The sequence below is a fragment of the Anguilla anguilla genome, chromosome 13 (assembly GCF_013347855.1).
Source record: "Anguilla anguilla isolate fAngAng1 chromosome 13, fAngAng1.pri, whole genome shotgun sequence".
Lineage (NCBI taxonomy): Eukaryota > Metazoa > Chordata > Actinopteri > Anguilliformes > Anguillidae > Anguilla > Anguilla anguilla.
Window position 1 is genome coordinate 34844389 of NC_049213.1, and position 9006 is coordinate 34853394.

Sequence of the window (9006 nt, forward strand, 5' to 3'; positions counted from 1 at the left end):
TTGCTCGAAGTCATGGGCAAATCTCAGAACAGGAAGTCTGAACAGCCTTGTAGCAAGTTTGCAGTGCATTATGGGAGATTTCAGCTTGGCCATTGTCAGTTAAGTGCTAATGAATAAATAAATAACATTCTGAATAATGAAATGTGTTCGCAACAGGCCACACAGAATGGATATTCCATCTTTTTGAATATTGATGGTCTGCCCTTGTGCCCTACCATGTGAAAAGCATTGTGGCACTTCCAATTATGCGAGCACTTTTTAAAACATCTCACTGTCCGTTTGGTATGAAACACTGTTTGCCATCAGAAGTGTCTGAATTCTTCTTTCCCTAAAAAGTGGAAGAGGGTTAAAAAAAATCTGTACAGTATAAATATATTGTAAATATGAGAAATATATATGTAGAAAGATGTGGTCTGGCAGTTTTTGTATACTGATACATTGTAAATGTATACTTTGAAAGTGGTGTTTGAATATGACTTTCATTTGGAGATGATTTTTTGTCACTGAATTATGTTTTTTAAAAGTGCCAGATTGTTCTGCATTTCCTCATGTTAATTGTTCTTTATTCAAAGAATAAAAAACAACATGAACTGTGTACAGTCATGTATCTACTGTACATTAATGCCACAATTTCATACTGTTTTCAAGGGAACTACTTTCTCTGGTGGGTGGTTTGCACACAACTATAAGCTATTGTTTTTGGCTTGAGAAGTTGGAGGCGTTTAGTTGCTAAAATAAAAACATCCACACATCCACGTTACCTCAGTATTCCCCTGGATGCTGCTTACAGAAGTAGATTTTAGTGGTGACTGTGATGCACTTTCACTGCATTTTATGTATAAAAGCTGCTGTATAAAGAAAATTTATTTTTGTTATTATTATTATTATTATTATTATTATTATTATTATTATTATTAATAAAAATAATAATATTTTATTTTAGAGGTTAAATACTGTCATCTGGTGGAATATTAGATTAATATGAGTTATGGAACTATCCCTGCAGATATACCTAACTTCAAGTTGGTGACAAAGGATTGAGCTATCAAATATGATACAAACATAATCTATAAATGATAATACATTTTATAAATGTCATTGTCAGCAGTGGGAGATGGCAGCAGCCTCGCAGTCTCACTCAGAGACCAGCAGTAATCATGTTATTCATTCTTTACATGCCTAACAAAACCATACATTTGGAAAATGTTCAATTTAGCAGGAAACAGAATATGTTAAGTTTAATATATATATATATATATAATTTAAAAAAACACTGTTACATGAGTTTTAACAATTAGGGTAAATACTTGGCTAAAATAAAAAACATTTTTAATTTATACAGTCACCTATATATATACCCATTATACAGTCACCTACATAATTTTAAAATGGTTGTGGGAAAAACAGGAAATATTCAGTCACTTGCACTCACGGGGATGCCACTTCCTGGAGCACCGGACTGTTGGGTGTTGTTGCAGCTCTCCCTCGGTGTATTGCCCCTGAGCTGCTAACTGAATCCTGAGCTGGATTTATGTGCCCTTTATTTATTTTTAAAAAAAAATGATTTACTGTGGGAGAGTAGAACTAAGTGAACAGCTCCTAACCCTGTTAGAATTAGAATTATTTATTAAGAATTAAATGTGACAGTCATGAGATTATGTCATCTGTATGAGCAACTCAGATGGTCACAAGTCACAAGATTTTGAGTGGGTTCAGTTTTCAATTTATTGCATTCAGCAGTCAGTTTTTTTCTATACGTCCACTTATTTCGTAATAAAATACTTATAACAGACACCCCTTATCTGTTAAGCTCTGAAAAAAGGGGGTGTCTGTCATTCATGAGAAATGTGCCCCCCCCCCCCCCCCCCACCCCCCAGTGGTAATACTCTGGCTAAGTGAAGCACATCTCTCGTTATAAATTAATAAAGGAAGCTGTGGGTTTTCAACAAAAACAACTAAAAGTGGTAACTCAGGATACCCCCTGGGGCATAGGAGAGGTATTCAGCAGAGTCGCTTATCACAGGCGTCACAGCGATGCGATGTGACCGTGAAAAAGACAGAATGTCACACCCATTTAATGAAATTTAATCATTTGGTAAGTAAAAAAGAAATTATATATATATGAAGCTGAGGCTTTGTCAAGAAAGTTAAATCTCTTTATACGGTAAATGTATTTTGCGTGGACAAAATTCATTGCCGGGATCTATGTGTTCTGAAGCCTGCTTCACTGCAAGCGTTTTGCCACTAGATGGCAGCAGTCTCTCGCCTGCATTCTTAAAGTGGGGAAACTACAGAGGTGTTCAGTTTGTCATATCGGGCTGTCGGTACGCTGATAAATTTAAGATTCTAAAACGTATCCTAACGCGCACTGAAGACCACGCGCTCGTCTCATCTTGGAGGATGAGTGTCACAGCTCTCACAACCTTTCCCACCCCCAAATGTCAGAAAGGCGTCACAGGCGTGAGGAGGGGGTGTGGCGTGGGGGCGGGGGGTGCTGGGTTGTGGGAGGAAGCAAGTCGTGCTCTGGCTGCAAGTGGGTGTTTGTGATAGCAGGCTGCGTTCAAAGTGCTCACCGTCACAAGTGACGTCCGTACAGTCACTTGCTTGGTCAGCACAGGACCTCAGACCTAAATGTTCCACTATGACCTATGATGTGTGTGTGTAATATATATTGTATATATATATATATATATATATATTCAGTGTAATTTATTTAATTTTATTTTTTTTGTTGTTTTACAGACTATCCTCTTAAATGAACAGAGACAGTGCACTGATAACGTACACATGGTGCTTGTCATTTCTCCTCTGTGGTTCTGAATCTGAAACGGTAATGTTTGGATTTGCGATGGGCAAGGATGGAGAACAGAAAAAGAACTAAAAATAACAGTCCGCAAATTCTGCACCTCTGCTTGTCAGCCATGCCTTCGTATCTGTCCCAGGAATCTGAGCACAATTCTCTTACAGCGTTTCTCTCCATTTTGGCTCAATTAATGTATTGTTTTTCGAAATGCAGCACACTTATCCCAGATTATAATGGGCTTTGTGGAAAAAAAAGTCTGGCATCACTTGGGATCATTTTTATTAAAAAAAAAAAAAAAAAAAAAAACATATCCCATTGTGCACTGCTTTGTGATACGTACATTATATTGAATTACGGCACAAAACATTTGCATTATTGCTGATATCCGTATGGAAAATGTTGGCCTTGCACTACCTATTGTGTATTTTATTATATTTTGGCACTAAAAACTTCTATATGACATAACCTCCACAAGCTGAATCCTGTGTTTAATTACAATATTGAAATGTGCCCCATGACCAGCTAAATAATTCTGATATCAGTGTAACTGAAACTGCTATAAAAGTCTGATATGAGTGTTACTGGATCTGCTTTATAATGTTGATATCAGTGTAACTTGACCAGCCATATAATTTTGATATCTGTGTAACTGAACCTGCTATATAATTTTGATATCAGTGCTACCAATGATGACTTCACCACAGACGGAGGGTCTGGATTGATAGAATTGCCCTCCTGTCCTCCCTCAGTGTTGGATTGCAGGGCAGATTGAAACAGAATTTATCTGCATTCCCCCAGACTGAAAGAGAACGTTACAGAGAGGAGACAAACTGACGCACAACTGGATATTCCCCCACCCCCCCAAAAAAAAAGGGGGCGGGGGTATGATGTCATGTCTCTAAGGGCAGTGCGTGCTTGTTTGCCCTCTCCGTACCTGTCAGTGGAGGTTCTCAGCAGGTAAGTACTGTAGAAACTGAGGGCAGAACAGATGTTCTCCAGGATTATGACTGTCCAGGATTGTGATTCTCTGGAATCGTGATTGTCCAGGATTGTGATTCTCCGGGGATTCTGATTCTCTGCAATCGTGATTGTCCAAGATTCTGATTCTCTGGAATTGTGACTGTCCAGGATTCTAATTCCCAGGGATTGTGATTCTCCAGGGTTCTGATTATCTGGAATTGCGACTGTCCTTGCACAAATACCAAGTGAAACCCATTGATGTGGAAGCAAACAGAGATCAAATGACTGCAAATTTCAAACTGGGGCAAGATGTCCAACACCCCATTTAGCTGCTTTGCATAGGTGTTTCAGGTTTGTGTTCATTATCTATATATGTCAGTGCATAGATCAACAAATCGATGGAAGTCATCAGTTTGTTTGTTTTCTTGTTCTCTCCCAAAAGTAGAAACCCATGACATACAGTTTGGCATAGTTCAGCCATGTCATGTAACAAATCGATCCAGTTTTCTTTTGGAAATTCAAAAGATAAGATCTTTCACTGCTTGTCACGGCCATGACTGGTTGTCAAGGAAGTCTGTATACTTTCTGTTTCAGCTTCTGCAAAATGAATGTTCTAACAAAATAAACCTTGTGGTCTGATGTCATCTTGGGGCTCACGTGCTTTCAGAATTTCATGTAGTAATTGTGGCTCTTCTGTAAATGCTGAATCAGCGTAAATTGTGACAGTGACGCACTGAAAACAGTCTCGGTGACAGTTAATCATTACCACATACGGGGATGTTTTCACTGATATCATTTCCTAGTGGAAATGAATTGGACAAGATGCGACAAGCACGCATCAATCAAGTTGCCCTTAAAATCCGAATTTAAATCAAGTGACCAGTATGTCCAAGTGAACACTTTCCCTTAGTTTCCCCTTTCAGCTCTATTAGTTAAAGTTCTTCTCATATCAGTTTGTAGTTATTAGGAGGGATGAAACTGCACCATGGAAAAATATGCAGCAAGGGAGTTTGTATATATGAATAAAGCCAAAAGAATGTCCATGTAATGCCTTACGCAATGCTTCATAATCCTTGCTGTTGGCGTGGATGTCCGAGTCCGTTTCAAATCGACCAATCATGCTGCCTTGATTGAGAACACAAACAGTTTGACAGTCATGGGCTGGGTGACAGTGAGCTCGTGATGTTGCGAGAGCCGCCAAATGTATCACTCTAGAAGTGTGTGGGCCTTGTGGCCAAACGTCAGTGTTTTCTGAAACTTTCCTCGTTGCCCAACAGCAAAAAGAGCCTCAGACAGAAATTCCCTTCTCTTCTGTAAATGGCGAAGGTGAATCACGCCGTTTGAATGCATGGCTGAATTTGAACTTGAACTGAAATTTACAATATATATTGACTCTGAGTCAATATCTAAGGGTATCTCTACAGGAAAGCACCTCCCCTCCCCCCCCCCCCCCAAACAAACAAAAAAGTACTTCTCGTTTTATTTCTGAACCGTATTTGAGACAAAATAAAAGTAAAACTACACTTATTCTGCCGTATCCCATTTAATTTCATTGTATCCGTGCCTCTTTCCACAACTGCTAGCAAGATAAGCATATGATCCTTCTGACTGTGGGTGGAAAAAATGTTAAAGTCCATACGCCTGTGAGGCTCTTCCTCAGAAGGATTGAGATCTTAATTTCTCATTCGGAACTCAAACCCTGACGAGCAACATCATCTGAACCCTTTAAATCAGGGAAGATCAGAGCTCACATCACATGTCCCAGTGCCTTGTCATCAGCGGTAGTATAGACAGACATTTCAGGAATACAAACACACATTTTCGAAACAAACATCGCCCTCCATCTGGACAAATTCCAAATTCCATGTTCTCTATATACCACCTTTAATTGCATTTCAGGATATTTTAACTGAAGCACTTCAAATTATGTACCTAGGAAACAAACCTTTGAGTTACAAGCCCAGGTCTCTAACCTTTATACTACGTTGTTGCCTAAAAGATGCTGTGGGAAAAACGTTGTGGAAAAACCGAACATTTTTCAAGTCAAGATAAGGATTGATTAATGGTACTCATGATCCGTTCAGTCGTAGGAGCAGGCTATGGATAGTGGAAGTGACAAGAATGAAGCTGTAGAACCTGCTTAGCCAGTTTTTTCCCATCTTGCTTCACATGGGTCCAGTTTAGAGCATTACTGAAAGGGTTTTTAATGTGAAGTTTAACATTCATCATCTTTCCCTTGTGGTTAGCCAGAAATAGCCTTACTGTAAAACGTTTGCTAGGATTCACTGACAGAGGAAACAGGCAGGAAATAGCCTAAGATATGTGGGACTTTTATTTATCTTATGTGCCACCGACGGCCTTACGACAAATTTCTCTCTTTTTTTACCCATTTAGTAGATATTCCTATCCAGAACAACTTCCAAAACTCATTCTTTATACATAGGATCAATTTCTACAGCTTAATATTTATGAAGTAAATTAAGATAAATATTTACTGAAGGAATTCAATTCGGAGTTAGAAGCTCAGGGGCTCATTTATTTAAAAAATGTTCTTGGATTTGGGCTCAAACGTAATTTAAAAATAATTTACCGAATTGTGCCTACGTTCGATTTATAAAGATTAACTGTAATTAATTATAATTAATAAATTTTCTTCCTTTGGTTTTAAGTGGCGTATCTCTACGTTTTACGCAGCTGTGATATATAAATCTGAAATGAACTTACAATTTCAACTCACGTGCAACGTGCTTTATGGTTATCCAGTCTTGTTAATGTGTCCAGTAACAGCCGTTATTATTCAAACGTGAACACAGACCACTTTGCGAATTCGCTGGCTTCCCCCAGATGTGCAGAATGCCTACAGTAGGCTACGTCTACATAACCAGCAGGTAATTAGCCTAATTTATGCCTAGTATATAACTTCTACGCAGGTTCGACCTTATCCATATCACATTTAGATTTTACAAGTAACTACTTGGTTTTCTGCGTTAGTCACTACTTAACGATTTGACATAAGACCATTTTATAAAACGAGGCCCTTACATTTTGAACGTGGCCCTATCGTTGGTTGAAGGAGTTTTTTCAGTGTAGGGAGTGTTGTGTATTGTAACAAATAATAATTTTCCTCAGGATGTTGCTACATATGTTGTTCAATCATGGCTCAAGACCTGTGCATCTGGATGTATTGTGTTAAATGGAATGGTAAATGAACTGCATTTATATAGCGCTTTTATCCAAAGCACTTTACAATTGATGCCTCTCATTCACCAGAGCAGTAAGGGGTTCGGTGTCTTGCTCAAGGACACTTAGACACGCCCAGGGCAGGGTTTGAACCAGCAACCCTCCGACTGCCAGACAATCGCTCTTACCTCCTGAGCTATGTAGCCTTATCTCAAAAAATGGCAAAACGACTAAATTACCAAATGTATCATTTTTTCAATCAGATGTAGGGGAACATATGTTTATTCAACAACTGTAATTAAATAAATGAATGAAAATGTACTTGAAAACATTTACAATGAAAAATCCAGTTCAGTGGTAATTCAGGAAAATACACAAGACTATAGTACTATCTCAAAAATGGCAAAATGTCTAAAATTCTAAATATATCTTTTTGCCTTCAGACGGAAGGAAAATTGTGGTTATTCAGCAAACTGATCAAAATAAATGAATGAAAATGCATTTGGGGTCTTTTTACGGTGAAAAATCTATCTCAGCGGTAATTCACGAAATACATTATAGCAGGGGTGCACAACTCCGGTCCTGGGGGGCCGGTGTGCATGCTGGTTTTTGTTCCAACCAATTACCTTAGTTTTAGTTTTTTGACAGCTCTATAAACTAGGCTGGATAACTCCTGAACTTGAGCACAGTAAACTCTTTACGATATGCTTGCAGTGTGCAGCTGTAATTCTAAATGTATCACTTTTTTCATTTGGATAGATGAAAACACATTTATTCAGCAACCACAGTAAAATAAATGATGGAAAACACATTTGAAGATATTTATGATGAAAAATCCCTTTCAATGGAATTCAGCAAAAGACATGGGACTATACTCTCATCTCCAAGAATGACAAAACAACTAAAATTCGAAATGGATAATTTTTTCATTTGGGTAAAAGGGAAGACATGTTTATTCAACAACCAAACTGAAATACATGAATGAAAATGCATTAAGAAACACATACAATAAAAAGTCCAGTTCACAGGAAAATTGGAAAAATGCATAAGGCTATCATCTTTTCAGCAAAAAGGGCAAAATAGCTAAAAATCTAAATTACATTACATTACAGGCTTATCCAGAGCGATGTACAACAAAGTGTATAACCATAACCAGGAACAAGTATGACAAAACCCCTAGAGAGAAGTACCGGTCCAAGTGCAGGGAACAACCGCATAGTTCAACTTGGACCCTGAAGGTTAAACTGATTAACACTAACAACGAGAATGGCAACAACGCAGTCTATGGAAAAAATACAAGCAGTAGTTAAGACAATCATAAATGTATGATTTTTTTTCATTTGAATGGATGGATGGAGTATTGGTTCCTTCAATAATGTTCTTCCGATCAGCAAAGCTTCACCACACCATCACAGTACTTCGACCATGTTTGACTGTTGATGTTCTTACTGTGAAGTGCTGCATTTGCTTTTCGCCAAACGTAATGGTGCCTGTGTCGTCCAAAAAGTTCCACTTTTGACTCATCTGTCCCTTAGGACATTATTCCAAAAAGCTTGGGGGTCGTCCAAGTGCATCTTTGCGAATGTGAGACGAGCATTGGTGTTTCGCTTGGGGTAGCAGTGGCTTCCGCCTTGCTACTATCTCATGAATCCCATTTTTGCCCAATCTCTTTCTTATTGTGGAGTCATGAACACTTACCTTTTCTGAGGCTAGAGAGGCTTGCTGTGATAGATGATATATGATACAGTCTTTAATTTAGTTTTTGGTCACATTTATATATATATTTTTTTTTTGTGGCCTGTCTATATTGGTGAAAATATATCACAAGACAAGTACATTATTCTCCAGTTCCCATCTAATGTCTGTTCGATCCAAACAGCTGTATCAGTCGATGTCACATGTCAACACGTAGCCTAAAGTTGAAGTTGAGTTAAATATATTTATGAAGATCTGGTCTGAGTTGAACAAATCCAGTCAATTGGTTATTTAATAGTCTACTGACAACAGGCTAGCAACCCCAATAAGTTTAACCCTGCAGGGAGGGTGTCGACACTTTTGCCTGC